This window comes from Euprymna scolopes, chromosome 33, assembly GCF_053919585.1.
Source record: "Euprymna scolopes isolate OS-2025 chromosome 33, ASM5391958v1, whole genome shotgun sequence".
Lineage (NCBI taxonomy): Eukaryota > Metazoa > Mollusca > Cephalopoda > Sepiida > Sepiolidae > Euprymna > Euprymna scolopes.
Genome location: NC_136514.1, coordinates 66,698,055 through 66,720,303, shown reverse-complemented (window position 1 = coordinate 66,720,303; position 22,249 = coordinate 66,698,055). Strand labels below are relative to the sequence as shown.

Sequence of the window (22,249 nt, the reverse complement as noted above, 5' to 3'; positions counted from 1 at the left end):
CTGGATATGCATATTTTGAGTTAAGTTTAATGTCTTCACATGGAACAAAAAAGTAGAGTATTTGAGGCCAGCACTTATTTCATCTGCTGGTGTTGATTGAAGAATAACAGGTAACATTTGTCTGAAATATCCTGCAAGCAATATTACTGCATTCCCAAATGGTCTGACATTGCCACACAAATCTTGCAAGGATCGACCAAGAGCCTCAAGTGATTTTTTGCGTACCATTGTGCATTCATCTTAAACAATAAGTTTGCAATATTTTTCCCCATATTGGATATTTTGGAAATGTCGAACATGCGATTTTTGAAAAATTGAATGTTTTAAAGTAGAATAAATAATTCTTCTACTTGGCAGCAAGGTCGCAGGTATTCCTCATGCAGCAAGGGCTAAGGCTATGTCATTTTGTTACCAAATGGCTGCCAAGATCAATTTAATTAGAAAGGTTTTACCAGTTACTTCTGGTGCTGTTCAAGGTAGCAGTAATTTCCAAATAGCTTCTATTCTCACAGTCAGTAAATTAGGTGACTAAAATAGGATTTATCCATGTTTTGACAATGCCTTATTCACTGTAATTAATTTAGGAGACTAAAATAGGATGAGGGATTACAGATGGACAGATAGAGAGGAAGATATATAGATAGAAAAGAGAAACCGAGATGAAAATAGAGAAAGAGAAGGAGATTGAGAGATAAAGGGATTGATAGATAAAGAGAGAGGGGGAGAGTTAGAAACAGAGAGGCATGAGACAGAGGAAAGGAGAGAGATAGAGGGAGTTAGAGAGAGAAAGGAGCTCAAAGAGAGATGGAGAGGGTGATATAGAGAGAAAGATAGATTGAGAGAGGGAAAGGAAGAGATGGATAGAGAGAGATATTAAGAGAGGAAGAGAGAGGGGTAGAGAAACAGGTGAACTACACTTCATTGTTTTTTTCCTCGCTCAGTAAAGAAATCTTTCGAGACTGAGGCAATTTTAATTTTTTGTTACTATCCAGAATAACCCTTTTTTGGGGGGGGGGCTAGATTTTCCACGCATTAGAAACCGACCGGGTTATCTGTACTTTCACCTAACAAATTAATAAAAGAAAAAGATTTTGTAAAATTTGAATTTAACATGAAAATACTTTTTTTAAAAAAAGCACGATAACATAAGTGCATAAGTGCCACTTTATGTACTCCTTGGGCGTTGATTTCCATGGCGATCAGCATAATTATTTAATGGTCGCTCCCTTAGACCCCCCCCCTAGTCAAGGCTAATGCATGCGCACGCAAAATTTTTTTATTTATTGAGGTTGGTTTAGTAACTAAACGATTTATTGATAATTTCGTAACCCTTAAACGCATGCCGGAAGATTAAAATTGGTTCATTATTGTTGTAATGAAAAAAAAAAAGTTTCATTCAACACAAAACCAAAAACACATTAATGATAAATGATTTATTATTCTATTCATTGAAATTTAATAATTTTTAGATAAAAAAAGTAAAAGAAAGTTAATAAAAAATAGTTGCTTATGTGCGCATATAAAAATGTTTGTAAAAGTGAGAAATTATTTTAATCATTTAAAAAACTTGTCTTATATTTTTGTTTTATATTTAGATTAGGTCCACCTTATAATCACCCCAACATTCTCATCTTAAGAACAGCTTCCGGAATAAATACCGCTTTTGGAGGTGGGGGGCTATTTGCAAAATTTAACTGATATTTGTTGTCAGCATATCCACCCGAAAATACTATTAAAAAAAGGGGAGGGGTTCAGTGCCCGTTGCAGAGAAGTAGATTTATTTATCAATGAAAGTTGCGAAGAAGTAAATTTATTTATCAATAAAAGTCGTCATTTAAAAAAGAAAATTGTGGAGGTGGACCTAAATGTAAATATTTACCCAAAAAACTATGCCGAAGTTTATTACAAAAACGTTTTGTTTTCGCACTATTCAACAATTTGCTCATCCGCGCATGTAAATTAAAAAAATATTTGTAAAAGTGAAAAGTTATCAGTAAGTGATTTAGTTTTATTTATTTATTTATTTTTTTTACATTAGGTCCAAGGTCCACCTCCACAAATGTTAAGCGGCTTTCAGAATAAACACCCTCAACCTCTCCATGTTAACAACGGATTTCGGAATAAACACCATTGGGGGGGGGGGGGTTGTCAACATACCCATCCGCAAATACTATTAAAAAAAAAAAAAAAAAAGTCGTCATTTAAAAAGAAATTTTAAATCAAATGTTTGTAAAAGTGAGAAATTAATAAATGTTTAGTAACATTTTTCGGTGCTAATACAGAGAGTGATCCGATCCGCGCTATTTTTTTAAATTGTATTTCAACGTTTAATAAAAGTTTTATGTTTTTTTTTTATTCAATTGCAAGGTTAAAGTACAGAATAGGTACAAAACACCCTCCCTTCCCCATGTTAAGAATGGCTTTTTAAATAATAACGTTATTATTTCAACACGGATCACTCTCTGCATGAGTACCCATTTTTCTTTTAATATTCATAAAAAGTAAAACTTAAAATAAATAAATGTTAGTAAATGTGACAAATAATCGTTTAGTTACGGCAACGTCAGTAAATAAAAGATGTTACGTGCGGGGTGGGGTGGGGACTAAGGGAGCGACTATTATTTTTTTCTGCTGGTCGCCATGGAACTCAACGCCCAAGGAGTACCAAATTGTAATTTTTTTTGTCAAATAAATAAATTTCAAGCAATTTTTACAATAGATAATAGATAGCAACTTCGTTAATTTTACGACTCGCCCCAGCATATTATAAACACCCCTACTTCCATATGTTACAATGGCTTTCGGAATAACACCACCCAATCTCCCCATATTAAGAACGGCTTTCGAGGTTTATGGAAGGGCGTGTTTTTTTTTTTTAACATGGGGAGGTTAGGGTGTTTATAATACGTTGAGGATGTCGTAAAAATGAAACAGTTTAGAAAAAGTTAAAACAAAGTTTTTTATGTAAACAATGCCGTGAAAATAAACTAAAGAATTAAAACGTAATGTTTCATGAGTGAAAAGCCTTAACATAAATAAAGGTATTTAAAATTTAAAAATTGGTAAGTACATAAATTAATTTAAATTTTTAAAATATGAGATTTTTTTTTGTGCTAATGCAGAGAGTGATCCGCGCTATTTTTTAAATCGTATTTCCGCGTTTAATGAAAGTTGTTGGTAGAAGCAAGAAAGAGAAGTCTTACCGTGGGTGCTCAGCGAGTGAGTTTAGGTGAAGAAAAGGAAGAACAAACATGGCGGCCAGCATTTTTATTTCCTCCGTTCTCGCATAATCTCGTGTGTGCGTGAAGATGAAACCTATAAAACGATGTTCATTTCTGGGTGCTGGGAGATGATTCCCGATCAGCCAGGAGAGAAGGCAACGAGAGTAGAGACAAGAGACAGAGGGCTGTAGCGATAATCTTTCTTGAACATTTCCGTTTGTGTATTTGAGGTGAACCCCCCCCCATTTTACACCAAGCTATTTCGGCGATGGCCAACGCAGGCTTAAGCAACATGATTAAGCCTTTTAATGGCGACGGTGATGTGGTGGCGTGGCTTAAAAAAGTGGACCTTGTAGCAAGGATTCAGAAGCTGGATGATGTGGCCGCAGTAATACCACTGTTTCTAGAAGGGGACGCACTGGCCCTCTATTTGGAGCTCAGCGAGTGGGAACAGGGTGACGCAGATGCCATCAAGGGTCGACTGATCAAAGCTTTCGCAGAGGGGCCTTTCGAGACCTTTAATAAGTTGAAAGAGAAGAGGTGGACTGGTGAATCTGTGGATGTCTACGCAAATGAGATAAGGAGATTGGTTGAGTTGTCGGGCATCAGGGGACATGCCACAAGTCACGTAGTAAAGATGACTTTTGTTACCGGGTTCCCGGAAGAGATATCAAAAAGGTTGCAGCAGGTACCGGGAATGGAGACGCTGGATGTGAGTGAGCTGCTTAAAACTGCAAAAATCTTGGTGAGCACCCAGCCCACGGAGCCTGGAGGAACGACAGCAACAGTACAGCAGGATGTGGGCAGGAATCTGCCAAACCCGGGGATCGCATGCTTCGAATGCAGGGGACCACACATGAGAAGAGACTGCAGGAAGTTCTTGCAATGGACAGTGTGTTACAAATGCAATCGAAGAGGCCATTTAGCGGTAAAATGCACAAGTTCGGGAAACTGGCGAGGGGAGGCCGACGCGCCAGCGGCTGCCCCGCTTCGAGAATAGAGGTGCACCCACAGCAGATGTCCAAACAGAAGATTGCGGTGGAAGGACGGGAAGTTATGGCCCTGATTGACACTGGCTGCACCACTACCATGGTGCACACTACCCTGGTCGGAAGATGGAAAGGGAAGGGTGAAGTAGTGGCATTCGATGGATGGGTCGCGAGTGAAGTGTCAAGGGAGGAAGACCGTCACTATTGATATTGCTGAACGTCGGATGAGGGTCCATGCAATTGTCACTGATCGCCTGGTGCCTGGTGTCCAAGTCATCATTGGAATGGATGTTATATGCTGCCTTGGAGGTGTTACCATCACATGACAACGTGAGGTTCGGACAAGCTGAGTGCGCGGTGACGGAGAATGCCCCCAGAGGGATTAACAAGGCCGGGGAGGAAAGAAAATTGTCCATCAAAGATCAGGACTTCCAAGCCGAATTCGACGGAGAGCGGTGGACGGTGGAGTGGGCATGGAAACATCAAGCACCATCGCTGACAAACAGGGTGGTGTGCTACACAAATTCGCTTAGAGGAGGGGCGAGAAAGGAGTTTGAGCAGGAAGTCGACCGATCGATTGAGGAGGGGATACTGATGCCTTGGACGGATGATGTGGAGTCGGGCATTCTGCCGTTGATGGCCGTTCTGCAAACAACTAAAGAGAAAGTAAGACCGGTCCTGGATTTCCGAGAGCTGAACGGCCATGTTAAGTGCCATACGGGAGGCGACACCGTAGATGTGTGCAGTGAGACCATTAGGGAATGGAGGCAGATGAATGGCGCATCTACGTTGGTAGATCTAAAATCTGCCTATTTGCAACTCCATGTTGCCAAGAAGCTCTGGAAATATCAGTTAGTCAAGTACAAAGGCAAAACCTACTGCCTTACGCGAGTGGGGTTCGGGTTAAATTCGGCACCCAAGATTATGTCAACTATCCTCAGGAAGATTCTGGAGACAATGGGAAAGGGAGATGGGGTAGTGAGCTCATACATAGACGACATTTTGGTGAATGAGACTGTGGTAACTGCCAAGGAGGTGGTGGCTCATTTGAAGAGGTTCGGGTTGGTCGCCAAAGAGCCGGAAAAATTAGACGGAGGGGCTGCTTTGGGCCTAAAACTGAAACGAGGTGCGTCAGGCGGCCTAGAGTTTCGCAGGGGAAACGAGATCCCACAACTGAAGCAGGAGCTCAACAGACGTGAACTTTTTTCCATATGCGGAAAGTTGATCGGACATTACCCCATTGCTAGCTGGCTTAGACCAGCATGCAGCTACATAAAGAGACACGCCGAAGGACGAGAATGGAATGATAAGGTGGGAGAAAGAACGGTTGCCATGATGGAAGAGCTCCTGAAAGAAGCAGAACGGCAAGACCCAGTCCGGGGAACCTGGAACATACCGTGAACATTGGATGGAGTCATGTGGTGCGATGCGAGCAGCATTGTAACAGGGGTCGTTTTGGAAATTGGAGGAGTAGTTGCAGAAAATGCAGCCTGGTTGAGGAAAAGAATGACGTCAGCCACATCAATGTGGCGGAATTAGACGCGACAATAAAAGGAGTCAATCTGGCCTTGAAATGGGGACTACGTGACATCTGCATCAAAACAGACTCTGCCATGGTGTTTGCTTGGCTAAAGTCTCTCATTTCAAGCGAAAAAAGGATAAAAACGAAAGGGGCTGCGGAGATGTTAGTGAAGCGCAGGCTTGGGGTGCTGGCTGAGCTGATGCAAGAGTTTTGTTTGAAGCTTCGCGTAGACATGGTGGCTTCTGAAAAGAACCGAGCAGATGCTCTCACGAGAGTGAAGAAGAGTTGGCTGTTGCCAAAGAAAGATGTTGCTGCTGCATCGGATCTAGATGATGTTGGCATGCGAGAACTGCACAACTTGCACCATATGGGGGTAGAGAGAACTTGGTACTTAGTGAAAAAAGTCGACCTGAGGATCACCAAGGAGCAAGTGAGGCAAGTGGTCAGGACATGCGACAGTCGATTGATCCTGCTCCAAGCACGCAAGAAGCTGGCCAATTGGAGGTGAGTGGGACCTGGGAGAGACTGGCATGCGATGTCACCCATTACAGGGGTGGACTTTACCTGACCATGATTGACTGTGGGCCCGGGCGATTTGCCCTATGGAAGAAGCTACGTGGAGGAACAGGCAATGAAATAGCGGCAATCCTTGATTTTTTGGAGCGAGGCCCCGTTCAAGTCAGTAGCAGTGACAGAAGTACTGAAGAAATGGAAGATCCAACAATTTTTCAGAGCTGCCTACAGACCTAGTGGCAACGGGATCGTGGAGAGAAACCACCGCACCATAAAAGCAGTTGCGGTAAGAGGAGGCACCTCACCTGAGCAAGCCGTCTTCTGGTATAACATGTCGCCTAAACTGGGACAAGTACCAGAGACGGTCCCGCAACTGTCAATGTTTGCATATTCCTGGAGACATCCCAGGGTGGAGCCGGCAAGCTGAGAAGTAGAGGCCACAGGGACAATTAAACTCGGGGACGAGGTATGGGTGAAGCCACCGGGGGCGCGCTGCACCACACAATGGAGTAGAGGTTGCGTGACTGGGAGGAACACTAGTAACAACATTGTGGTGGGAGGAGTCCCGAGGCACATTCTTGACGTCAGACCAGTTGAGAGCGAAGCAGTGGAGGTGAGTGTGCAGCCACAGAAGGAGGACGGGACACCTCAGAGGCCAAGTAGAGAGAGGCGACCGCCACAGTGGATGAGAGACTATGAAATGTGATCTTGAGATCAGAGAGGCATGTGGTTAGAAGCAAGAAAGAGAAGTCTTACCGTGGGTGCTCAGCGAGTGAGTTTAGGTGAAGAAAAGGAAGAACAAACATGGCGGCCAGCATTTTTATTTCCTCCGTTCTCGCATAATCTCATGTGTGCGTGAAGATGGAACCTATAAAACGATGTTCATTTCTGGGTGCTGGGAGATGATTCCCGATCAGCCAGGAGAGAAGGCAACGAGAGTAGAGACAAGAGACAGAGGACTGTAGCGATAATCTTTCTTGAACATTTCCGTTTGTGTATTTAAGGTGACCCCCCCCCCATTTTACATCAAAAGTTTTATATGTTTTTATTCAATTGTAAGGTTAAAGTACAGAATAGGTACAAAACACCCTCCCTTCCCCATGTTAAGAATGTCTTTTTTTAATAACGTTATTATTTCAGCACGGATCACTGTCAGCATGAGGAACTTTTTTTTTTTTTCTTATCTTGTAATTTGAGAGTAGTGTAAACGGAAGTTACCAGAAATATTATTGGGCAGTCTCGCAGAAACGACTTCGAAAAATATTTATATTTTAATTAATATTTTCATAATTCGCAATGTAAAATTATTTTAATAACATGCAAACATTCATTGACTTTACAGATAGATTTTCTGAAAATTTCAATTAAATTGGTAACGTATTAATATGGTTTTATTCACTTTTAACGAACCAAAATTACATTTATATATATATATATATATATATATATATATATATATATGCATATATAAATATATAAATATGCATATACATATATATATAAATATATAAATATGCATATACATATATATATAAATATATAAATATATATATACATATATACACATATATATTTATATAAATATATATATATACACATATATATTTATATAAATATATATATATACACATATATATTTATATAAATATATATATATATATATACACATATATATTTATATAAATATATATATATATACACATATATATTTATATAAATATATATATATATACACATATATATTTATATAAATATATATATATATACACATATATATTTATATAAATATATATATATATACACATATATATTTATATAAATATATATATATATACATATATATTTATATAAATATATATATATACGCATATATATTTATATAAATATATATATATACGCATATATATTTATATAAATATATATATATATACACATATATTTATATAAATATATATATATATATATACACATATATACACATATTTATATAGATATATGTATATATAAATATATATATATGCATATACATACAAATATATATATAAATATATATATATATATATATATATATATATATATAAAAAAATGTAATTTTGGTTTGTTAAAAGTGAATAAAACCATATTTCTACGTTACCAATTTAATTGAAATTTTCAGAAAATCTATCTGTAAAGTCAATGAATGTTTTCATGTTATCAAAATAATTTTACATTGCGAATTATAAAAATATTAATTTTTAAAATATAATATTAAAATATTTAAATATAAATATTTTTCGAAGTCTTTTCTGCGAGACTGCCAAATAATATTTCTGGCAACTTCCGTTTATACTACTCTCGAATTACAAGATAAGTAAAAAAAAAAAAAGTTACTGATGCAGACAGTGATCCGTGCTGAAATAATAACGTTATTATTAAAAAAGATCTTCTTAACATGGGGAAGGGAGGGTGTTTTGTACCTATTCTGTACTTTAACCCTACAATTGAATAAAAACATATAAAACTTTAATTAAACGCAGAAATACGATTTAAAAAGTAGTGCGGATCACTCTCTGCATTAGCACAAAAAAAAAAAAATCCCATATTTTAAAAATTTAAATTAATTTATGTACTTACCAATTTTTAAATTTTAAATACCTTTATTTATGTTAAGGCTTTTCACTCATGAAACATTACGTTTTAATTTTTTAGTTTCTTTTCTTTTTTTGTTTACATAAAAGTTTGTTTTAACTTTTTCTACACTGTTTCATTTTTACGTAAACCTTGAAAGCCGTTCTTAATATGGGGAGATTGGGTGGTGTTCATTCCGAAAGCCGTTTTAACATATGGAAGTCAGAGAGTTTATAATATGCTGGGGCAAGTCGTAAAATTAACGAAGTTGCTATCTATTATTTATTGTAAAAATTGCTTGAAATTTATTTATTTGACAAAAAAAAAAAATTACAATTTGGTACTCCTTGGGCGTTGAGTTCCATGGCGACCAGCAGAAAAAAATAATAGTTGCTCCCTTAGTCCCCACCCCACCCCGCACGTAACATCTTTTATTTACTGACGTTGCCATAACTAAACCATTATTTGTCACATTTACAAACATTTATTTATTTATTTTGAAAAAAAGTTTTACTTTTTATGAATATTAAAAGAAAAATGGGTACTCATGCAGAGAGTGATCCGTGTTGAAATAATAACGTTATTATTTAAAAAGCCATTCTTAACATGGGGAGGGGAGGGTGTTTTGTACCTATTCTGTACTTTAACCTTGCAATTAAATAAAAAAAAAAAAACTTTAATCAAACGTGGAAATACGATTTAAAAAAATAGCGCGGATCACTCTCTGTATTAGCACCGAAAAATGTTACTAAACATTTATTAATTTCTCACTTTTACAAACATTTGATTTAAAATTTCTTTTTAAATGACGACTATTTTTTTTTTAATAGTATTTGCGGATGGGTATGTTGACAACCCCCAATGGTGTTTATTCCGAAATCCGTTGTTAACATGGAGAGGTTGAGGGTGTTTATTCTTAAAGCCGTTCTTAACATTTTTGGAGGTGGACCTAATGTAAAAAAAAAAAAAAAAAAAAAATAGATAAATAAAAAAAAAAACTAAATCATTTACTAATAACTTCTCACTTTTACAAATATTTTTTAATTTACATGCGCGCATGAGCAAATTGTTGAATAGTGCGAAAACAAAACGTTTTTGTAATAAACTTCGGCATAGTTTTTTGGGTAAATATTTACATTTAGGTCCACCTCCACAATTTTCTTTTTTAAATGACGACTTTTATTGATAAATAAATTTACTTCTTCGCAACTTTCATTGATAAATAAATCTACTTCTCTGCAACGGGCACTGAACCCCGCCCCTTTTTTTAATAGTATTTTCGGGTGGATATGCTGACAACAAATATCAGTTAAATTTTGCAAATAGCCCCCCACCTCCAAAAGCGGTGTTTATTCCGGAAGCTGTTCTTAAGATGAGAATGTTGGGGTGATTATAAGGTGGACCTAATCTAAATATAAAACAAAAAAAATAAGACAAGTTTTTTAAATGATTAAAATAATTTCTCACTTTTACAAACATTTTTACATGCGCACATTAGCAACTATTTTTTATTAACTTTTTTTTACTTTTTTAATCTAAAAATTATTAAATTTCAATGAATAGAATAATAAATCATTTATCATTAATATGTGTTTTTGGTTTTGTGTTGAATGAAACTTTTTTTTTTCATTACAACAATAATGAACCAATTTTAATCTTCCGGCATGCGTTTAAGGGTTACGAAATTATCAATAAATCGTTTAGTTACTAAGCCAACCTCAATAAATAAAAAAATGTTACGTGCGCATGCATTAGCTTTGACTGGGGGCAGGGGTCTAAGGGAGCGACCATTAAATAATTATGCTGATCGCCATGGAACTCAACGCCCAAGGAGTACATAGAGTGGCACTTATGCACTTATGTTATCGTGCTATATTTTAAAAAAGTATTTTCATGTTAAATTCAAATTTTACAAAATCTTTTTCTTTTATTAATTTGTGATGTTAGGTGAAAGTACAGATAACCCGGTCGGTTTCTAATGCGTGGAAAATCTAGCACCCCCCCCCATAAAAAAAGGGTTACTCTGGATAGTAACAAAAAATTAAAATTGCCTCAGTCTCGAAAGATTTCTTCTCTACTGAATGAGGAAAAAAACTGAAGTGTAGTTCACCTGTTTCTCTCCCCCTCTCTCTTCCTCTCTTAATATCTCTCTCTCTATCCATCTCTCCCTTTCCCTCTCTCAATCTATCTTTCTCTCTATATCACCCTCTCCATCTCTCTTTGAGCCCCTTTCTTTCTCTAACACCCTCTATCTCTCTCCTTTCCTCTGTCTCATGCCTCTCTGTTTCTAACTCTCCCCCTCTCTCTTTATCTATCAATCTCTTTATCTCTCTATCTCCTTCTCTTTCTCTATTTTCATCTCGCTTTTTCTTTTCTATCTATATGTCTTCCTCTCTATCTGTCCATCTGTAATCCCTCATCCTATTTTAGTCTCCTAAATTAATTACAGTGAATAAGGCATTGTCAAAACATGGATAAATCCTATTTTAGTCACCTAATTTACTGACTGTGAGAATAGAAGCTATTTGGAAATTACTGCTACCTTGAACAGCACCAGAAGTAACTGGTAAAACCTTTCTAATTAAATTGATTTTGGCAGCCATTTGGTAACAAAATGACATAGCCTTAGCCCTTGCTGCATGAGGAATACCTGCGACCTTGCTGCCAAGTAGAAGAATTATTTATTCTACTTCAAAACATTCAATTTTTCAAAAATCTCATGTTCGACATTTCCAAAACATCCAATATGGGGAAAAATATTGCAGAAATGCAAACTTATTGTTTAGGATGAATGCACAATGGTACGCAAAAAATCACTTGAGGCTCTTGGTCGATCCTTGCAAGATTTGCGTGGCAATATCAGACCATTTGGGAATGCAGTAATATTGCTTGCAGGATATTTCAGACAAATGTTACCTGTTATTCTTCAATCAACATCAGCAGATGAAATAAATGCTTGCCTCAAATACTCTACTTTTTTGTTCCATGTGAAGACATTAAACTTAACTCAAAATATGCATATCCAGTTGCAGACTGTTCAATCCGCACAAATTTTTTTGCATCACTTGTGGGAAATTGTGTACGAAAAAGTGCCAGCTGATCAGAGTTAAGGGCAAAATTCTTTGACTTTTAACTTCTGTAATTTCTGTAATTTTATTTCATCAAAAGAACAGTTAGTTTAAAAGGTTTTTGCAGATATTCAAATTATAAGAATTCCACTTGACTGAGTGAATGAGCTATTCTTGTAGGTCAATACAAAGACGCCCATGAACTTAACGCTATTATTCAATGTAAAATTCCAAGTGAGGTAGTCAAATACAAATCCATCGACACTGTTGTGAAAGCAGATAAAGTGGTTAATTATCCAACAGCTATATTTGCCAGGGATGCCACCGCATGTATTGCAACTGAAATTTGGTGTACTAATTATCATGTTGTGAAATATAAACCAATCCAAGCGTTGTTTTTTCACATCGACAATTTATGTTACGTATTCAAGAGTTACCAAACCAGAAATTCTCTATATCAGCTAAGAAAATGGAACAACAAAAACTGTGTACCCATGCAAAATGAAAATTAAACCTATAACATGCTTTTTCTTATTTTGGAACTTTTCCCATTGCGCCAACTTGAGCCACAGCAATGCGTGGCAGGGTACAGCTAGTACATATATATATATATAACTACCTCATTTAATCACATAAATTAATATACGAAAGTATAAATTTATGCATAAATTTTAAGTATTTACTTCAACAGTGCTCAATACGTAGGTAGAGCTAGGTAGTAAGTTATAAAACATATATGGCGATTAAGCTACACTGCATATTCCGCGTTTCATCTACACTAGGATTCTTCAGGCTTATGCGAGAATTTTGTTGTTGTCTCGCGTTTTTATATACGCACCTTCTATTGAGTTTTTAGTTAGCCAATCAGCTTTTTAGTTTCCACCACACCCTTCTTAATCAGCCAATGAGCAGGCACTTACAGGACAAAGGCTCAGTTGACCTCTGGTTGACCCGTTCCTTTGTGTATGCATTTTAGTGGGGAGCGTAGATATCTAGTGTCCTGACCTATTTTAAATCTAGGTTAAATGTTTTTTTCATATGCTAGTTTATATATGTGTGTGTGTGTGTGTGTGATAGTTTATGTATATGTATGTTTATTTATTATTGTTTTTATTTGTTTATTTTCTATTGTTATTGTTAGTTTTAAAATTATTTTGTATATCTATCCTAGAGTAAATTTTATCTTGTGAACACAGTTGTTTGCTATTTCTCTCTTACAGTTTAATAGGTGTTGGGGTTCTTTAAAGTAAAAGATAGCAAATTTTTCATGAAGGCATGGATTGTCTAGGTCTCAACATGTGTTTGCTTGTCTTACTATTTTCCATTCGAGTCCCGGTGAACGTCCGCTTTCCTTGAGTTCCCAGTATTTGTTTGCTAGTGTTGTTTTCATTCGGTGTTTTTTATTATTGAATGCACTTTTGTGGTCATAATATCGAGTTTTTAAATCTAAGGAAGTCATACTTACATAATATTTCTTGTTATTCGGGTTTTCTTTCACAATTATTGTGGCCTGGTAAACTATGCTTTTGGTTAGACATTTATTTTGAAGTGGGCAAAGTGTGCGGTATCTACAGTTGCATTATCTTGTTCGTTATTAGTATTTTTATTTTTATTTCTAGTATGGTTGTCATTGTCCGGAGTTGGTTTACTATTATTATTTCTACTAGTTACATATGTGTCCTTTGTGTTAGTTTTATTTTTGTCATCATGCCCACTTTTTTTATTGTTTATTTCTTTGTTGTTTTCATTGCATTTTTTAAATATTTTGTTATTATGTGCTTTAATTATCATCTCTAAATTTTTGCAGCAGCTGTAGGATAACTTTAAGTTATTTCTATTGAAAATTTTGTGTAAGGGATTCGTTGCGGAGAAGTTCTTTTCGATAAGATCTAGAAATTTCTTGCCAAGTTTTGTTTTTAACATTTGATTGTATGCTGCTATATACCAGATTATATTTCTTTTTTTTCTATTTTTAATTTTATTATAGTTATTGGTGTTTTGTTGCTTATATTTGATATCAATATTTTTGTATCCACTATTTTTTAAGGCTGTTTCATAGATATTGGTTGACCTGTTAAATACATTTTTTTATAGACAAATGCCTGAGGGTGTACCTATACAAATATGGTGTTACAGAGTTTTAGCTTTGTACAACAGCTAAATCTCTCTCTTGCTTCAAAATGTTAAGATCCAGCAACACGCAAGAGCAAGATAGCCAGCAACAAGTTAAACTGCTTCTCCCAGAGGGGTTGCCTTTACCACAGCTTACGTTTACCCTCTCCACCCCACATACACATGGAAATAAACACAGGCATGCACACATACATTCATACACACAGAATGCATGCAAACATACATACGCATGTACACACACACATGCAAACATACACACATAGAGGCACACATATAAGCATGTACTTACATATGCATACACACACGTACAGATACATGTAAAATACACATGAAGGAGCGTTCCAAAAGTCATATATCCTCAAAGATCATGGACGTAGGAATCTAACGAAAAGAAAATCCAACCGATCAGTACTAAAACGCCTGGATTTAAAAAAAAAAATAAAATGTTGTTTATATGACACACACTTCTGCTGTAAATAATGATGATAATGACAAATTTCACACATTATTTTACGAATAAATGAACGTAGGAATCAGACGAAAAAAAATATCCAACTGAACGCCAGGACTTTTTTTTTTAAATAACATGTTTATTTACAAAGCAGACACTTCTGCTGCTGCTGGCAAATTTCACACATTATTTCACCAATAAATGGATATAGAAAACAGACAAAAACAAATATCCAACTGAACGCCTTGACTTTTTTTGATATATACATATATATATATATGTATGTATGCATGTATGTATATATATATATATATATATGTCAGGTCATGTCATATGCTACTGGTAATATGTAACTCAATACTACCTGCCTCATGGTCGGGTCACCGGCGACTAAACTGGTTCCGCCACCAGACTTGTTTGGTGAGGAGGGCGGCTAGTCTCCCTGAAGGATTAAAAAAAAACCTTCCAAAGGGCGAATGAACTCTTTTTCTGGGTCAACGGCCAACTAGCACCATGTATATTTGTGTGTGTGTATATGTGTATTGGGGTAAAGAGGGCTCCCGTAAGCCGTGGTGAAGGCAACCTTTCTAGGAGAAGCAAATCTCTGATTTAAAAACCATAAAGCGGAAGACCAGTACCCGCATTAAGCTGGTCTGCAGTTTAATTTGTTGCTGGCTATCTTGCTCTTGCTTGTTGCTGGATCTCAACATTTTGAACCGAGAGAGAGACTTAGCTGTTGTACAAAGCTAAGACTCTGTAACATCATATTTGTATAGATACTCCCTCAGACATTTGGGCTCATGGATTTTAAATGTCTGAGGGAGTGGCACTCGTCTGACAAGACGTTGCAATCATCATATATATACATGCATACATATCTATAACATACACACATATATACATACATACACAATACATAATACACATACATACATACATATACACATATATACACACATACAAATACAAACACACATATACATACATATAGGCATACAAATAAATGCACATATATATACATACATATATCTTTACATCTATATACATATGCATATATATATATATATATATGCATATATACACATACATATACACATGCATTAATACACATACATATACATAGATACACAAAAACATATATACATATAAACACACATAAAAATATATGATGATTGCAACGTCTTGTCAGACGAGTGCCACTCCCTCATACACTTAAAGTCCATGAGCCCAAAAATAACTTTTTTTTAGTCCTACCGACGAATTCACATGCTTAAGCAGACATGACACTGAAGACGGTCATTGGTACATACATATATATACATACACGCACACATACATATATACACACATATATGCATATATACACCCATACACAATACATAATATACATACATACACACTGATATACATACACATATACAAACACACATATACAAATACAAAAACACGTATACATACATATACAAATACGTACATATAAGCACATTTACATGCACATACATTTAACTAAATATACATAAACATACATGTATATACATTTATACACACACATATATACACAAACATATATATACATATATACATACAAACACACAAACATATATACACACATACATATATACATACATATACACATAGATATACATAGATATACATACATATGTACATATATAAACATAGATATACATACATATGTACATATATAAACATACACATATACATGCTTACACACAGATACACATAATAATGAACATATATACACACATCCATATATACATACATATTCACAGATATACATACATACATACACATGTATATATATATATATACACATACATACACATATACATACACACATACATATACACAAACACATGTACATATATAAACATGATGATGGCAGCAAATCCGTTTTCGAACATTGCCATTACTTGATATAGCACACACAAAAAAAAGATATACAGAAACACGAAAACAAATCAGTGATGGGCCATACGAAAGTGGCTTTTAAGCCCTGCCAAATTCTGGCATTCTTTAGCACACACTGTGCAGACATATATAAACATGCATACACATATACATACATATACACACACATACATACATATGATGGTGGCAGATCAATTATTACATACTTCCAGCATTTCAGGCCTACACCCGTCACAACTTTTCCATCGCCACAGGTCTATTTTTTATAGAAAATGCCTGAGGAACTATCTATACAAAGATGATGTTACAGAGTTTTAGCTTTGTGGACAGCTAAATCTCTCTCTCTCGGTTCAAAATATTAAGATCAAGCAAGAAGCAAGAGCAAAATAGCCAGCAACAAGTTAAACTGCAGACTAGCTTAATGCGGGTACTGGTCTCCCACTTTATGGTTTTTTAAATAAGAGATTTGCTTCTCTTAGAGGTGAAGGCAACCCCTAGATACATATACATATATATATATACATACATATTTCAATACTTGAATTTTAATCGGCCTATATTTTTAATCGCCTTTTCATCAACTCCATATATTTTAACTTATCGATGATTACTGTATATTTATTTTCCACTTTTAATTCTCATTTTTGCTCATCATCGCTCATCTTTTCTTTTTCTTTATTCATATTAAAAAGTCGCCCTCAGCAAAAGCATCTTAATATCTCTCCATTTCTTAATTATACTCATAATTAATCATTCTTTTTATCTACCTATATATCTATAAAAGTGAATGTATCTGTGTATGTATCTGTCTGTGTGTGTGTGTTTGTGTATCCCTTCGCAATAACTCTGTCAATTTTCAGTGTAAAAACTCGAAATTTGATATACAGGGTACTGAGATTTGGGAAAATCTTTGTAATCCGTTTTCGGACAGAAATTTGGCTGTTAAGGGGTCAAAGTTCAACGATTTGACCTTTGAGAACTCTACCAAACTCCTCCGACAATTTTGGGTCTAAACACTTGAAATTTTAGATATAGGTTCCTTGTACATGGATCTAACTTAATAACTTGATTTGAGCCCAAAACAATAAATTTTTAGGGGCCATAATTGGGGTCAAAGTTTAAAAAAAAGACCTCTGCGGTCTCTTCCAAATTACTCAGACAATTTCTGGTCTAAATATTTGAAATTTTACATAAAGGGTATTCAGAGATAAGGCAAGCTTTTTCACCAGTTTGGGGCGAAAATTTTTAGTTACCAATATATAAATATATGTATATATGTCTGTTTGCATGTCTACCTTAAACTTTCAATAGAGGCGACGGATTTTACCAAGATCAGTATCGTTTTAAAGTTTGTCCTTTCATACGACAAATATCGAAAAAATTGGCTAAAAACATTATCTTCCCCTTCAACTAGACACTTTTCTACAGGGGGGGGGGTAACTTTTTTCGCCGATATTTTTGATTGTCTAGCCTTAATTTAAAAAAATGTCGCTCCCGGTTTGGCGATGGTCGTAACAGCATAAACGTTAGGTTTTACCCCGTTCTTTTCCTCCTTTTTGACGGCCTGCCTTCCTACTACCACTTTTTTTTTTTTTTTTTTTTGCTCAACATACACATCCAAACATCCGGCCAACCTCAAACTTTACAGAAATGGTTATTATGATTTGGAAAAATGATATTAGAAGGAGCATGAAAAAAAAGAAAAAAAAAAAGAAAGAAAAACGAAAAAAAATGGGGAAAAGAAGAAGGAAAAAAAGGAGGGGCAGAGATCGACAATAGTTAAGTTTTGAGGTTTAAAAAACATTAGACAGTTGTGGGTGTTAGGGGGAGTTCATCTAGGCGCAGATAGAAATATAGCGATATACGGAGGGTGAGGGGAGAGAGAAGGAGATAAAGAGGGGTAAGGAAAAGAAGGAGGGGGCAATTTACATTTTAAGTTTTAATAAATAATAGAAGGTGGTGGGGGTTTGGAGGGTTTAAGCTGTTCAACCAGACACAGAAATATATGAAAGGAGAGAGAGAGAGAGAGAGAGAGAGAGAGAGAGAGAGAGAGAGAGAGAGAGAGAGAGAGAGAGAGAGAGAGAAAAGTAAGCGATTCAACACGTGTCTGTCTCGCTAAGGAGATGTGCACGTGTCAAATGTGCTTTGACATGTTAAGGATTCATCCAGGTTGAGAGGTGGGGCGTTGCTTGTAGTAACTACGATGCGACTTCTCGAAGCAAGTGTAGTTACATCGAACTTAAATATATTTATCTATTTAAATTCATTTACTATAAAAGGTCCTTAAGAAATTAAAGTGAATATATATGTAAACATATATGCACACACACACACACACACACACACACACACACACACACACACACACACACACACACACACACACTTGTTTATTGTTATATAAACATGGTCACATCCTGCTGCTACAAATAGCCACTTGTTTCAATCAAACAACAGATATCATCAGGCAGCGACTTGACTATTCAAAAGTTCAATGAATAATGGATTTTTATTTTAGGTAGGAACTCTTTAAAAGTTGGAGTTAAAAAACTTAAAATACAGAACTTTAATTATAAGATGTAAAGAGGGAGGGGGCAATTTAAATAAAGTTAAAAGATTATAATGGAGAGAGAGTGATTAAGAAGAGAAAAAAAGAAATAGAGAAAGAAAATAGAGAGAAAAAATATACATATAATATGGAGAAGAAAAAGAAAAAAGATATAAATGGTTATTATAAAGAGAATAAGGACTAGAAGGGAAAAGAAAGAATGATGAGATATAGTTAAAGAGAGAAAGAGAGAAAGTAAGAATTAATAGGAAGGGAATCTTAAAGAAGTTGCCAGTATATAGAAAAAGAAAAAGAAAAAAATCTGCGTGTCAACCAATTTATGAACAATTATACAATTCAGTAATGAGACAACATTATTACAAATACAAACAGAAAATACAATCTAAACGTTAGAAATGAACATGTCAAAAAAGACAGCGAATGTATCCAACTGACATATTTATCATCTAACATACGTCCACGAGTAATATCAACGCAGTTCAAACATACGTCTACAATTAATTAAGCCCTTTATACTAAATGATATAAGTTTAAAGTTTTCACGTTTTTATTAAATGAATATATAAGTAAAAGAAAAAAATAATAATGATAAAACAATATTAAAATTATTAATAATATAATAATAATAATAATAATAATAATAATAAAAATAATAAAAATAATAGTAATAATAAATAATAATTGGTTAAACGGAACATTATTCCCAACTTGCATTTTGGTAAAAATACACTTTTGTAAATAATCGAATCCATTCAAAACATATCGCTAAAACAAAAACAAACAAAATCTAAGTAAATCGCGATATATCCAGACAGTCATGCAAGATGGGTGAGCGGTAAGTGGTTTAGGCTCATTACTGTGAGGTCCTGGTTTCGAATCTCACTAGATTCAGCTACTCTGATGAGTCGTAGATGACAAAACATGTGTCAGTGGATAATTATATTTTAAAAATAATATATATACCGCTCCCCATGTGGGGGTACGAAATTGGTTAAAAGCAAAATTATTCCCAACTCGCATTTAGGTAAAAATGCACTTTCGTAAATAATTGAATTCATTCAAAACATATCGCTAAAACAAAAACAAACATCTACATATATACATATAGATATGCAATAAATTATATATATATATATATATATATATATATATATATATATATATATATATATATACACACACATGCACCCATATACACCAATACACATATATATACATACATACGCATGGATTTATATATATATATATATAAAATATATTTTAGTCATCGACATACAGACCTGTTTCGTTGTATCACAACTCATCAGTGCCGCTAGACTAACACCTCTCCCAAGCCGAGGATCGAACCTAGAACCGTCGTGATGACAGTCGGCAGTCCTACCCCCTTGGCTACGGAATCGGTGGCCGAAATTAACCTATCCGAACGATTATTTAAATAAACTTTCGTCCGCTACTCGTAGAGGGCTCAAACGTTTGTTTGTAAACAAATCGCGAGCTTCGCATTATTTCAGCTAAATTTTAGTAGCGAGTAAGATAATTTACGAGAGTGCTCGACCAAAGAGGGGAGCTTTATAAAATATATTTTAGTCATATGTACAGACATACACATACATATATAAACATAGATATCTATAATCAGTAAATAAAATAAAGTTAGTTAGGATATATAAATAGGTATAATTAATTAGGCGAGGTTAGGTAGATGCATGATAGGATATGTTCGAATACATGCGGTTGGTTTAATATTTGTATGGAGTTGCCTGGATATAGGTGTTCCTTAGGTAGGGGTTAAGTTATAATGGTTCATAGGTCCTAATGTTTAGGTAGGTTTAGATACAGAAAGAGATAAATGGGGGGGGGGGCTCAGAATAATGTGTTGGGGTGATTACATGGTTTAATATAATAGTTCAGGGTGTCTGATATTAGGAGTCAGATGTAACAGGGTTACCAAGGTTAGATATTGGTATAGGCGTGCGCATACACATATACACACACAAAGGACAAGCAATACAAATATAGAACTTCATACATATGGGCATACTGAGTCAATTGTAAATGGTAATATAGGTGAAAAAAAAAAATTAATTAAAAAAAAAAATATATATATATATATATATATATATATATATATTTGTTATTGTTGTTTTTTCAAGCGATACATACGGTTAATAATACTGTTTTAAAAATAATATATATATATATATATAGATATATATATACACACACGCACATATATATATATATATATATATGATGATTGCAACGTCTTGTCAGACGAGTGCCACTCCCTCAGACATTTAAAATCCATGAGCCCAAATGCCTGAGGGACTATCTATACAAAGATGATGTTACAGAGTCCTAGCTTTGTACGACAGCTAAGTCTCTCTCGGTTCAAAATGTTGAGATCCAGCAACAAGCAAGAGCAAGATAGCCAGCAACAAATTAAACTGCAGACCAGCTTAATGCGGGTACTGGTCTCCCGCTTTATGGTTTTTAAATCAGAGATTTGCTTCTCCTAGAAAGGTTGCCTTCACCACGGCTTACGGGAGCCCTCTCCACCCCAATACACATATACACACACACAAATATACATGGTGCTAGTTGGCCGTTGACTCAGAAAAAGAGTTCATTTGCCCTTTGGAAGGTCTTGTTTTTAATCCTCCAGGGAGACTAGCCACCCTCCTCACCAAACAAGTCTGGTGGGGGAACCAGTTTAGTCGCCGGTGACCCGACCATGAGGCAGGCAGTACTGGGTTACATGGTAGCAGTAGCATATGACATGACCTGACACATATATCTATATACATATATACATAAACACACATATATATATATATATAAATAAAAAATAAAAATAACAATAAAAATAAAAATAAAAGTACAAAGTAAAAATCATAGAGATAGTAAGAGGAAGAGGAATAATAAATGCTTAAGTAGTTTTATGTATGGTTATTTATGGTCAGAATTATATGTATCAGAGATAAATATAAGGAGTAAGAGTTATTCATTTAGCTAGAGTATTCACAATTAGGTTGTGCGATATTCCAAGTTATATGGTTAGTAGGATATTTAAGAGTTTAAATGTGGTTGGACCGATGTAAGGGGCTTGAAGGTTTAAAGGTTAAAAGTTACTAAGGTGGTGGCTAAGTTATAATGAGTCAGGGGTTCTTGTAGTTCCGTTACGTTTAGATGTATAAGGAGTGGGTGTCTAACATGGAGTTTTGGATAATGGTTATGTCTTACCTTA

At 35.1% G+C, this 22,249-nt stretch overlaps 1 protein-coding gene and 1 long non-coding RNA gene across 5 annotated transcripts in view; both read right to left on the bottom strand.

The window, feature by feature from the left end:
* Positions 1–3,415, bottom strand: part of LOC145258283 (uncharacterized) — a 52,307-nt gene extending 48,892 nt beyond the window's left edge. Inside the window, exon 1 of the long non-coding RNA XR_013864090.1 lies at positions 3,204–3,415. This is a non-coding gene — a long non-coding RNA (uncharacterized LOC145258283). The remainder of the gene's footprint in view (positions 1–3,203) is intronic.
* The window catches only part of LOC145258282 (uncharacterized), a 472,448-nt gene that overhangs the window by 122,447 nt on the left and 327,752 nt on the right, over positions 1–22,249 (bottom strand). The window lies entirely within an intron of this gene.